The sequence below is a fragment of the Rhinolophus hipposideros genome (genome assembly GCF_964194185.1).
Source record: "Rhinolophus hipposideros genome assembly, chromosome: 7".
Taxonomy (NCBI): Eukaryota; Metazoa; Chordata; class Mammalia; order Chiroptera; family Rhinolophidae; genus Rhinolophus; species Rhinolophus hipposideros.
The window spans coordinates 75,295,761-75,308,897 of record NC_138053.1 but is presented as its reverse complement, the minus strand read 5'-3'; positions in this window follow the sequence as shown (position 1 = coordinate 75,308,897).

Below are 13,137 nucleotides of genomic sequence, written 5' to 3'. Positions count from 1 at the left end.
TGCACCAGCGGCTTCTGCTGGGGTCAGGCAATGGGAAGCGCTCGTAGGAGATCAGAGGGTGGGGGAGAGAGATCAGCCTATTTTTGACCCCTTCTCTGCTTGGTTGTGGTGGCCCTACTCATCTACTGATTGTCCAACTCCTATCAGATGGCTCTTCTCCCACATTACAGCTCTTACTAGGTTCCGGCAACCCCACCTACACTCCTTGTCCCTTAAGCCTAGGGGTGGTAAAGGTCATTCGCTGTCATCAGCCCCTACGTGTCTAACCACCCCTTCTGAGTCCACAGCCCTGTCCATCCTACCTCTACAAATACTCCCCCTTTTAACACTCTTCCATTACCCGCCTGAATGCACTCCCTGTTCTCTGTTACCTGAGTCCTACACTATCCTACCCCTAGTGGGTCTGGATTTCAGTCCAGCTTCTTGGCCATGTTTACATATGCCCTGTCATGTACAGCAGTCTGTTACCTAAAAGAGAGGTGCCTCTTTGGGACATCCTGACCTTCACGCAGACACAGGTCACAGCTGTCTCAAGTCGGTCAATAGACAGGGGGAGCATTTCAGCATGTGAGTGAAAACCTGGGCATTAGCAATGCCTGCCACTCCACGAGTTAGAACCTTTGACAAGTCTTTAACTCCTACTAAATTCAGAGACACAAAAGTTATTCGTGTGATTGTAAATTTCACAATGCTTTTTGCATTCTGCTCACTACCAATTGAAAACACAAAATAACAGTATTATGATTAACTCATGTATATTTGAAAAACAAAGATTTTTTTAACCCCACCTTCCCTCCTAGAAGAGAAGAGATGGAAGAAAAATGACACGGTATTAAAATATAATAGTACACTGAAAAAAAAATAGTACACTGAACAGTTCTTTAGCAAGAAGAAAAAAAAATAGTAATGTTTTCATGCCCTTCTGAACTTTGCATTATATGTGCTATGGAGCAAAACTTATGATTCCTTATTTGAATAGAAACTCTTTTACTCTTTGCTGTGTGCAAAACTAAATGAATTGTTGGGATCAGATATGGTATTCATTAGTCTTAGTCCATGGGACACCGACTTGCTTTCATAGTGTTTACTAGGTTAGGCAGGAGTGAGAGCTAAAGGATGATTGTCTTTAATGGACATTTTCCTGCTAGTCCCTAAAATGGAGAAACTTGGCCTTGCTGATTTGAACAGCAGAGAATAATGCCCTTAAATACCATTTACTGAGCACATATTCTGAGATAGATGTGGTACTAAGCAATTTTACATGGAGAATCTCCCAATGTTCACAATACCGGTGCAAAAGATTATTATCATTCCCATTTTCCAAATGAAGAAACTGAAGTGATTTTCCTAAGGGGAAAGACCTGGTGAGTGTTGGTCAGGATTGGAACCCAGGTTAAAAACTTCTGAACCTCTAAAACACTTCATTTAGTCTGCCATTTTCATCCCTTGCTTCTGGGCAAAGACACGGTTTGAACTTCGCCACTAACTAGCTGCATGATGTCGGACAATTCTCTTTATTTCTCTGGGCTTCAGTTTCCTCAGCTGTAAAATGTAAAATGAATAGACAGAGTTACATGGAAGTTACACTCTAAAATATCTTGATATTTACATTTATATAAACATATTCTTCAATAATGGGTTGTATCAGGATTTAGAAGTCACTCTAGTTATGTAAGCCGAAAGAAATCTAATACAGAGATTTAGGTGCTTACAAAGGTGGTTGGAAGGACTGGAGGGGCAGGTACTAGGCTAGTCTGCCAAGAACAATTCCTAAAACAACCCTGCTGATTAGCTGCCTGGGATGTGTGGGACCCCTAGGCTAGAGGCAAGTGTTACACCAAAATAATTATGAGCTCTAAGTCAAACAGCCCTTGGTAATAATCCAGCTTTTCCATGGATGAGTGGGACAATGCATATAACCTCTCTGAGCCTTAATTTCCTCAGCTATAATAAAATCAGAAAACAAATGTAAAAATATCCAGGACAGTGACTAGCACATAGCAGGTAGACAATTAAGTTTTGTCCTCTCCCCATTCCCTGGGGGTGCAATATGCTTATTTGAGAATAGAGGGGGGGAAAGTGCAAAACTAGAGCAATTGGAAATAATGATAAAGGAGGTAAGAGGGGCCCAGAGAACAGAGGTCTTCCTTAAACCCGAAGGGGGGAGGTAGGTAAACAAGCTTGAATTCTACAGGAAATGGGGACTGATGGCAATTTTCAGATAGGAAGTTATGTGAGAAATTTGGTGCTTTAGCAAAAGTATGGCAGCCATGTGCAAGAAGCAAGCCATTCTCACAATGGTTAATAAGAGATGCATGGCTTTGCCAACCTCTTTAAAAGAATGTTCCTTCCAATTTCATGGAAAATGCCCCCTGGGAAGCCACAGAAGTAGACTGAAGGCTTTATTTAGTGGGAAATATTTAATTGAAACAATGCCTTTCACTGTTAAGCTTAGAAGTAGAGTGTATCTTCCTAATGGGAGCAGTATGGTAGGTCTGGGACGTACTCCCCCCAAGTCATAGGGAGAAGGTCTGAGATGAGTGATCATGGAAGAACTGATCTAACTCCAATATGACTGTGTCCTCCAAAAGGTACAACTAGATGATAATTGCATCGATGAGAAACAGCAGAAGTCTGTTTTCCAATCTGCCTAGTTGTGAGTTTGGGGCTGAGAAATCATATGACCGCTTAATAACATGGCATCTATACAAGCACTCAAGACCTCAAGTGATTACAAATTTCAAGTGACCTCAGACACACAAAAACATTTGTAATTCCTTGCAATGTCAAGTCATTTTACAGCTAAAATGTACCATACAGATGGCAAACAGACATATGAAAAAATGCTCAACCTCACTAACCATTAGAGAAATGCAAATAAAAACCACAATGAGATACCACCTCACCCCAGTCAAAATGGCTATCATCAATAAATCAACAAACAAGTGCTGGCGAGGATGTGGAGTAAAGGGATCCCGTGTGCACTGTTGCTGGGATTGCAGATTGGTGCAGCCACTATGGAAAACAGTATGGAGGAATCTCAAAAATCTGAAAATGGAACTACCTTATGATCCAGCAAATCCACTCCTAGGTATCTATCCGGAGAAATCCAAAACTCTAATTCGAAAAATTGTATGCACTCCTATGTTTATTGCAGCACTATACACAATAGCCAAGACATGGAAACAACCGAAATGCCCATCGATAGACGACTGGATTAAGAAACTGTGGTACATTTTGGGCCTGCCCAGTGGCTCAGGTGGTTAGAGCTCCATGCTCCTAACTCCGAAGGCTGCCGGTTCAATTCCCACATGGGCCAGTGGGCTCTCAATCACAAGGTTGCCAGGTCAATTCCTCAAGTCCCGCAAGGGATGGTGGGTTCCGCCCCCTGCAACTAAGATTGAAACAAGGCACCTTGAGCTGAGCTGCCTCCTGGATGGCTCAGTTGGTTGGAGCGCGTCCTCTCAACCACAAGGTTGCCGGTTTCAACTCCCGCAGGGGATGGTGGGCTGCGCCCCCAGCAACTAGCAAAGGCAACTGGACCTGGAGCTGAGCTGCATCCTCCACAACTAAGACTGAAAGGACAACAACTTGACTTGGAAAAAAGTCCTGGAAGTACACACTTGTTCCCCAATAAAGTCCTGTTCCCCTTCCCAAATAAAATATTAAAAAAAAAAACAAAAAAAAAAAAAACTGTGGTACATTTATACAATGGAGTATTACGCAGCCATAAAGAAGAAAGAAATCTTACCATTTGCAACAACATGGATGGACCTAGAGAACATTATGTTAAGTGAAATAAGTCAGACAGATAAATACAAATACCATATGATCTCACTTATATGTGGAATCTAAAAAAAAAAGAATAAATGAATGAACTAATCAGAAACAGTCTCAGAGACATAGAGGAAAAACTGAGGGTTGCTAGATGGGGGAGTGGAGATAAGGGGGAAGGTGAGGGGATTAGAAAGCACAGTCAGTAACCACAAGATTGCCACAGGGTTATGAAAGTCAATTTGGGGAATGTAATCAACAATGTTGTAAAGATTTTGTAGGGTATCCGATGGACACTTGTCTAGTTAGGGAGACCACCTCAGGGAAGATGTAGATACCTGATCACCGCATTATTCACCTGAAGCTGAGGTTGAACAATAATGAATGTAAAGTACAATTACATATATATGTATAGATACAAGAAGCGGAGTAAAGCATTCAGAGATAGTGGAAATGTAATGGCTTTGTGTGATGTCAGAGGGGTAATGGATGGGTGGAGGGTGATGGACACTGTGTGAGGGATATAAATGATAAATGTCTATTACATTGTTTTGTGCACCTGAAACTAATAAAAAAAAAACATGAAAGAATCAGCACAAAGCACAGAAAGTCATTCTGAAGTATGGAATCGCTATTATCTAGGTAAAGAAAAATCTTTTACTACCACTTGTTAAGAGCAGACTGAGTAATTTGTCACTTTAGTAGACGGAAAACAAAATTACGACTTTTACACTAACATAATGTTTTGCATAAAAGCTTAACAAGTTTCTCTTTTTAAAATAATTTTACAAATAAACCCATAAAACCTTAGCCAGGTTTGGCAAGATTTTACAAAACAAAACAAAGCAAAAACCCTAAAATGTACCGTGGAATACACCTACTAGTTGCTTAGATTATCCTCCCAATAGGTGCTTAAAGTAGATGCTTAACAAAACTTGAGTGAACAGATCATCCATCTAAACATCATCATGTTTTAAATGAGGTAACTAAGCCCAGAGGGTTAAGTAATTGGCCCAAAGTCACCAACTAGATAGTAAAAGAGTATGATTCTTACCAAGAATTCCTATGGGGACATTCTCTCAACAAAGTGAGGATTATTGTCAAAGACTAAGTCTCTTTGTTCTTCCTTGTAGGTAAAGAGTGACTCATGTAAGACTGAGGGAGAAGGTCCAACATCTTGAAGAGCTAAGATCCCTCCTATAATTCAAATATCCTGACTTTCAATTGATTGTTTTACCCTTCACTCCATGTTGCCTTTGGCTCTTCTTACTCTGGCAACTGGGTGTACACGTATCATGGTGTTTCATGAGAAATGTTTAGCCAATCTCTGTGTCTGGGATCAAACCCAGGGCATTATAGTCATCTTCCTGGGCTTCTGTGAGGTTCTTTGACCAAGAAGTTTCCATGATGACAACATAGAGGGGAAGCATCACTCTTACAATGTACTCAAGAGAGTCATGCCAAGAACACGGCTCATAGAGTCAAGCCAAAGGACAAGTTCTAGGGCAGGGACTGGTTTAGTAGGCAGGGATTTCTTCTGAACCTTTTATTGCTACTGAAATTATTAAACATTTCTTCTGGCTTCCTTTGGTGTCAAAACATTAACACCACAGAGGCAAAAAGGGGTCTTGAAATACTACTGACAAATCTAACACATAAACAAGGGATCAAGAAAATGAGGAAGGAAGGAAGGAAGGAAGGAAGGAAGGAAGGAAGGAAGGAAGGAAGGAAGGAAGGAAGGAAGGAAGGAAGGAAAAAAGGAAGGAAGGAAGGAAGGAAGGAAGGAAGGAAGGAAGGAAGGAAGGAAGGAAGAAAGGAAGAAAGGAAAGAGAGAGGAAGGGAGGGAAGGAAAAGTAAGGGAGGGAGAGGAGAGGAGATCCAAAAAAATAATGACTAGAGAAGGGAGAGAGTAAATAGATGCATATGTCAATGAAGCCATTTTTTCCTGGGTTACACCCTCCATCAGAAATCTAAAAGCTGGGCTCTAATTCAGGAGCTCTCAATCTGTTTTGAGTTTCATCTCATAATTTCAAGGCATCTGATTCTTACCAATAATTCCTTTGGGGACATTGTTAGTCTCTCAACTAAGTGAGGATTATTGACAAAGACTAAGTCTCTCTGTTCTTCCTTGTAGGTAAAGAGTGACTCATGTAAGGCTGAGGGAGAAGGTCCAACATCTTTAAGAGCTAAAATCCCCCAGCCTAAAAATTTGTCATAGCAGCCACTCCCGCCAGTGGCAGCATCTTGCCACAGTTCCCTTAGTGGCAGCAGATGCTTCACAGAGGGTGGCCCTTAGGTTCTGGGGCATCCAAGAACAATGACTCCTCTCACAGACAGTCAACCCCGGAGACAACTGTCAACGCTTCCTCATGTCAGTCCCATTTTTAGATTCCAGGATATCTCAGCTCTTCCCGTAGTTTCTGTGCTAGCTAGCAGGAGGAAGACTGCATACAACTCTCTCAGCCCCACTCTGGAGACCAACTCCTGGTACCCTTTGACCAACAATTCCACATGTTCATATAGACCCTGGAGAAAAATCTCATAATGTTCGCAAGGAGACCTGACAAGGCTAGTCATTGAAGCATTGTCTGTAATGGAAAAAACTTGGAAACAACTTAAATATCTATCCATAGGAGATGAGATGACTATATGTTGCTGCGTTTACAGAAGGGAATAAATACAGTAGATAAAATAAATGATACAGGGATAAATGTAGCAACCTGGATATATTTCAAAAAATATAATAACGAAGAAGAAAAGCAATATACAGCAGGATACCATTTATATAAAATTTGAAAGCATGCAAAATAATGCTTTTTATTATACATTGAAGAAGTGAGCAAAGACCTAAAGAAAGTGAGAAAAGAAGCCATGGGGATATTTGGGAAAAGAGGGCTCAAGTGAAGGAAAAAGCATGGACTTAGGGCCTGAGGTGAAAACATGTTTTATAGGTTTTAGTAAGAATAAACAGACCAGTGTGGCTGGAGTAGAATATTTGGAGGAAGGGAGAGTATAGGAAATAAAGGCAGAGAGCTAGCCAGCTGTAGACCATGAATGGCCTTGTAGTTGTCATTGGAAAGTTTTGACCAGGAAGCCTGTGGTGTGAGAACTAAAGTTAAAGCCCAATATTATGACCTGAACTTACATCTGGGGAAAAGTAGGAAGGCCTCAAAAGGCTTACCCACATGTTCCTCTCCTCTTTCTCCTCCTGCAGAAAAGATCCCCTAGCCAAACAACCCTCCTATCAAATGGACAATGTGCAGTTCCTGATTATCCCACAATTATTCAAACAAGCAATCACCCCTTCTTGTGGGACCCAGGGGGCACCACACGCTCCTGATGCTACAAAGCCCGCCTCCCTCCACCTCTGGGGGTTCACTCTGTTTCTGAGTGCTCGTCCCATGTGGTCACGCATGGTGTGCAGTGTACTCCTCCCCCAGACTGTCAGTATGCATGACTAATAAACTGTTGTCAATCTCATCTGTCCCGTGTTGGGTGGCATGTGTTTCACCATGAGCTGTGCCCATACACTTAGGTGGGAATCTCTCCCTCACCAATGGGAGACAATTATAACAGTCACTCGACCAGATTTATGCTTTAAACGGATGCTGGCTAGTATTGAGAATGAACTACAAAGGGGTTAAAACAAAAACTAGCCCAGATAGGGGGATGAGCATCATCCAGACACGCTCATCATCTCACATAGATGAGAGTAGAAGTGGTGGTGGGAGATGTGGCTGGAGCTGAGATGTACTGTGCAGGCACAGCCAGGATGATTTTTCAGAAATCAAAAGTGGGTGTAACAGAAAGAGAGGAGTCAGTGCTTTTGTTGTGATAACTGGCGGCAATTTATTCATGTAGAGAAAACAGGAAAAAAGGACTATTTTACCATGAATATTCCTACCTTAAACAAGTTGTTACCCAGATAAGGGAAAAAGGGAGAGCCTAACTCATTTTGTGGGACTTGTATGGTTTTAATACCAAATCCAGTTCAAGAACACAAAATTGTCTATAGACCAATTTCACTTATGAACACGAACATGAAAATCCTAATTAAGAGACCAGCTATAAGAGTTCAATAATGAATTTAACACATAAAGCATGATCAAATAGGGCTAATTCAAGAAAAATGGTTTAACAAAAGAAAATATAAAACTATCAAAATAATTTATTACATTAATGGACTAAAGAAGCAAAATTACATGATTATCTCAACAAATACATGAAAAGCACTGGATAAAATTCTACATCTTTTTTAAAAAAATAAAAACTAGAAATAGGGGAATTTCTTTAACCTGATAAAGTCTTTCTATCAATGATCTACTGCGATCATCAAATTCAATTTTAAAAATTTAGATGCAATGTCCTTTAAAGTTAAGAAAAAGACATGAATGCCTTGGTATCACTGCCACTCTTTCACAGAGTCCAGGAAGTCCTGGTCAATGCATTAAGACCAGGAAGGAAGGAGACCAAACTGTTCTTTGCAGTTACAATACCATGATCCAATGCATGGGAAACCAAAGAAAATCAGTAAACTACCAAAATTAAAAGGGAGTTCAGCAAGTTTGCTTGGTTTAAAAACAATATATTAATAGTATTCCTATAAACAAGCAACAATACAAAAGAAAATATAATAGAATATATATATAAAATAATATTTATCATAACAAGAAAAACTATAAAGTATATAGACATTGACCAAAGAAAATACAAGATCTTTACAGAGAACTAATTTAAAACTATTAAAGCACATACCAGAAAATCTAAATGAATGGAACATTAAAAGCATATTAATTAACAGCTTGATATAATATCTACATATGGAGTTAATTTTTCCTCGATTAATCTCTAAATTCAAAGCAATTACAATCAAACTCCCAGAAGGATTTTTTTAAAACATGAAATAGATTCTAAAATTTATATGAAAAAAAAGGAATTCTCAAAGGTTAAGGGAAAACTGAAAAAAAGACATATCAGAGATTAAGACATATTATTAATGAAGCTAGCAAAAGTGACAGACTCTGAGAAAATAATGTCAGGTAAAACCCACAAATATTTAGGCTATAAAAATATATAAAGAAACTTTCAGTTCAGTTAAGTCAATATTGAAAATGAAGTTCAAAGCAGAGAATATGGGGAGAACAACCCACCCTATCAGATAATATAATAAATTAAATTAGAAAGCCATAATTATAAAAGTCAGCCAAGTTGGAAAACACAGTAAGAAAAAAATGAGCAAAGGTATAAATAGACGCATCACACGAAGAAAACCCAAATGGCGAATAGTCATGTGAAGAATGCGGTACTTCACTAGTAATCAGATGAACGTAAATGAGAACAAAAATAATACATACCACTTAATACACAGAGATTGGCAAAAATTAGAAAGCCAGAAAATAGCAAGTGCTGGTGAGGATGTGGGGAAACAGTAATTTTCATATACCACTGGAGGAAGTACAAAGCAATGCAGCCTTTCTAGAAGGCAGCCTAGCAATACTGATTGAAATTAAGAATGCATATGCACAGAGACCCTAAAATCCCATTCCTGAGCATATTATTCAAAGAAACTGTCATCTAAGTAAGTACAAAGAGGATGCTCGTGCCAGGTTGTTTGTGGTAGCAAGGGTTTGTTGGCAATCTCAATGTCCATTGATAAGGGAAATTGATAAGAAACTGTGATCTCATGTGATGGGATCCTGTGTGACCATCAGACATAATGGACAAGATTTACATCCAGCAACATGGATGGATCTCAAAACAAAGTACAGAGTGAAAAAAGAAGAAAAACGGATGAGATTCAAAGCGTGATAGTATTTATGTAAATCAAAAACACTGATACAAAATACCATTTTTTAAGGATATACATATCTAAATAAACATAGGAAGACAGATTGCAAAAACAGATTAAGTGCACATAATCTGTGAGTGCCCATAGAAGAAGGAAGTGATACAGGAGATAAAGAAGGAAAAGCATAAAACTAAGAAGGACCTTACATGGGCTGATGTTGATAACGGATCATGGAGAGGACTTTAATAACTCAATTCTGCCCACCTGAGGTCTAAGAAAGACAAAGCGAAGAAAGGAAAGGAGAAAAGTGTTGGGAAACCCTTCTGGCCAATCTCTGTCTCGGTGTTAGGAAACATTTGTCTTGTCCGTCTCTCTTCTTCAGAAAAGAATAAACCCATTAGCTAGGACCCAGTGAAAGAAAAGGTGTCCGTCCTGGGATAGTCACTTCACTCTAAAGCCTCAGTGTCTCTCCCTGTAAATAACAGTGCACATCTGCCAGGTTTGCCTGGTGGATTAAAAGAACTGAGCATTGCTGGTCCTCGCACAGTGGTGCAGAGTGAGTGCTCAATACCCAGCAGTCACTAGCATTTGGAAACGCAGAATGTTAGAAAGTGACAAAACCTGAGAGGTGAACGAGTCAACTCTTGTACCATTATTGTGAGACTGGACAACCAGAGGAATTATGTGACTCGTCCACAGTCTGGAGATAAAGAGTACAATGGAAATTAGATGCCAACTCACTCATTCATCACTACCAGTCATTGCCTTCTCAGACTTCCACGAAAAGATATATACAAACTCATTGTTCTGGGATTAAGAGGAATTTTTATTGCTGACATGTTTAAATCCACATTGTGTCCATATTTCTGACCAATGGAGCACTGTGAAGGGAACAACAACAACAAAAAATACAAGAAATAGAAAAAGCTATTTGTCCATATCATCTCCCAATGCATCTCCAAATGCAACCTTCAAATCATGCCAGCGACAGTCCAGAATTAGGAGGAAAGATGCCTACAGCGTTAGGAAGAGGAAATGAGGAACCAGGTCATTATCACGGTGTACCAAGGCCAGGTCGCCAGGCTGTGGACATACCTTGAAGACCATCATGTCGAGACCCAGCAAAGTAGAAAAGGAAGAGAAATTTTAAAACCATGAAATAGATTTAAAAAACCTTGAAATAGAGCTCTCTACCCCTCTTTTAGAAGAATGTCTTTATTTCTTTGTTTCCAAAATCAAAGGTGGAGGCTAGATGCTTCTGCCAGCAATGAGAAGCCTGCCATTTTGCTAGAAAACTACCGTCTCTGTGAAGGCATCAACCATGAATGGTTTTAAACACATGAGAAGAGCCACCAAGGCCATATAAAATCTGGGGGCCCAGCCAGGATTAGAGCAGCAGCTTCAGCCACAATGTTAAATAACACAGTGAGAGTTTTATACTAGAGTTAACATCAAAACAAGATGGTTTACAAGAAACCAACGCTTGCAAGCCCAACACCAGAATCTTGACGATGACCTGATATAAGTGACATTATTTAAACTAAATGGACTCCTCCCCTTCTTGCTTACTTTTCTCATCCCTCTCTCCTTCAGCAATTTTCTATTATTTTTTTTTTAACATGCAAAAATGTAGAGCTTCTTAGTACTTGCTTTGTAATCCACTGCATATGTTCCCATCCCTAGGGAAAAATAATTGCATCTTGTTTTTCCCCTACTTGTATGCTAAGAGAAAATCAGCGGTACTCTGTTCTCTGTCCGTTACACTGTCTTTCTATCGAATATCTTCCTCAGACTTTTGCTGGTAACCCGTTTTCACCATTTTACCAACTCAGAGAGTTGTTCATTCTTTGAGGGGTAACAGAGAGCAGATCATTAACTCTGTGTACAATTAAGTGCCAAGCAAGTTTTTCTCCAAAATTATTCCTTGAGGGAAAAAAAAGAATCATCTTATATTCATAGTCTCCTATTACTGGCTGTTCTCATCACTATTTTATTTCAAATAACACAGTGTTTTTCAGAGAAGACATATTATCCTGAAACACCCATAATCAATGCAAGATTCTGATGTTTACAAGTGGAATCGGTAAATTTTAATACATATTTAATTATTCTTTCACTTGGATGAATGGCTTCACAGTTGTAAGAGTGGGTATTGATGTGAACAAACCTTTTGAATATCACTTTTTAAAGTATTACAGTAAGTGGATGTTGAGAATATGCAACTGCAGGAAGAAGGAAAGAAAACAATTGTCATAATGCTGTGCTGTGGCTTGGGATAAAATTGAAACATGATAGTAGAAAAAATATGACTATAGTATTATATTTATATGAAATACTATATACACTATAAAATAATATATAAAATATTGATATATCAATTTTATAAGTTTATAAAATGATTTAAATATCTACGTAACTAAATAAATTAAGCATTTATAAGTCAATGATTGGTGAATTTTAGCTACATCTCTAAAATTTTTGGTGAAGGGAAAGGGAGGACTTACTGAAAAATGGAAGAGGGTTTCATATTTGCATCACCTTATACTAGGGCATATACGGTAGATGTGTAGACAACTGCCCAAATCCTAACTGAAGTTTATGCGAGGAGAACAACCAACACTTTCACAGCAAGTTCTTTCTTTCCTCAGTGTTATTGAGAAAGTATGTTTACCTAACAAGTCTCTATCTTGATTCCAGATCCTCAGTAAATGATGGCTCTTCTCTACACATGACCATGCTAGTTTGTGCAAAAAGCCCCGTGTTTTATATAAGAAAATGAGTGCTTGAAGTGCTACTTCAAAAGCAGCCACTTGAAGAGACTATACATTTATTTGAAGAATGCCAGTCACGGGCCAACGCTGCTTGGGAACGCCTCTTTGAGGACTGCTTTCAAAGAGTCAGTTCATGGGCCAAATGACAGAGCCAGGCTCCGCACTTTATAGACAGCCTTTTTTCTTTTTCTCTTTAAAACCCAAATGGTTATACTCAACGCCATTTACCAGATTGGCCTCTGGATGACTTTTGGCTCTTTCCAAAAATCATTAAATCCACTCCCGTCCATCGTTCCCATCCCCCACCCCACCCCAAAGGATGGACTTGGCAATGAGCAGGACTCTCAGAAAAATGCTTTGCAGGCTCCCCAGACAATTCCACAAGAGGAGTTCCAAATGTTTAGAGGGAAAACAACACAATTAGAGTAAGTATATGACCTCCCAGTGAGAACGTGCGGAAAAGAGACAACATTCCTTTGGGTTCTAAGTTCTGGGAGATTTATTTTTAAGAATCATTTCATATTCCTACCCCATGTTTGAAATATATAAGCCTTGCATTTCATTCCAGGTAGTTAAGTTTAGCAAGTAATTTCATCTGCTTACTATTTAATCAAAATAGATATCCTAAAGCTTTCCTTTTTTCTTTTCTTTTCCTTTCTTTATTCTTTTTTTTTTTTAGAATAACCCTATACACAGAAGCACAATTTACAAACCTGTTATGTACTTTAGCAAGCACTGATGAAGTAAAACGAATATTCAAATGTGGATTCTTTAGTAAAACAGTGAAACCAACGTCCCAAGGAA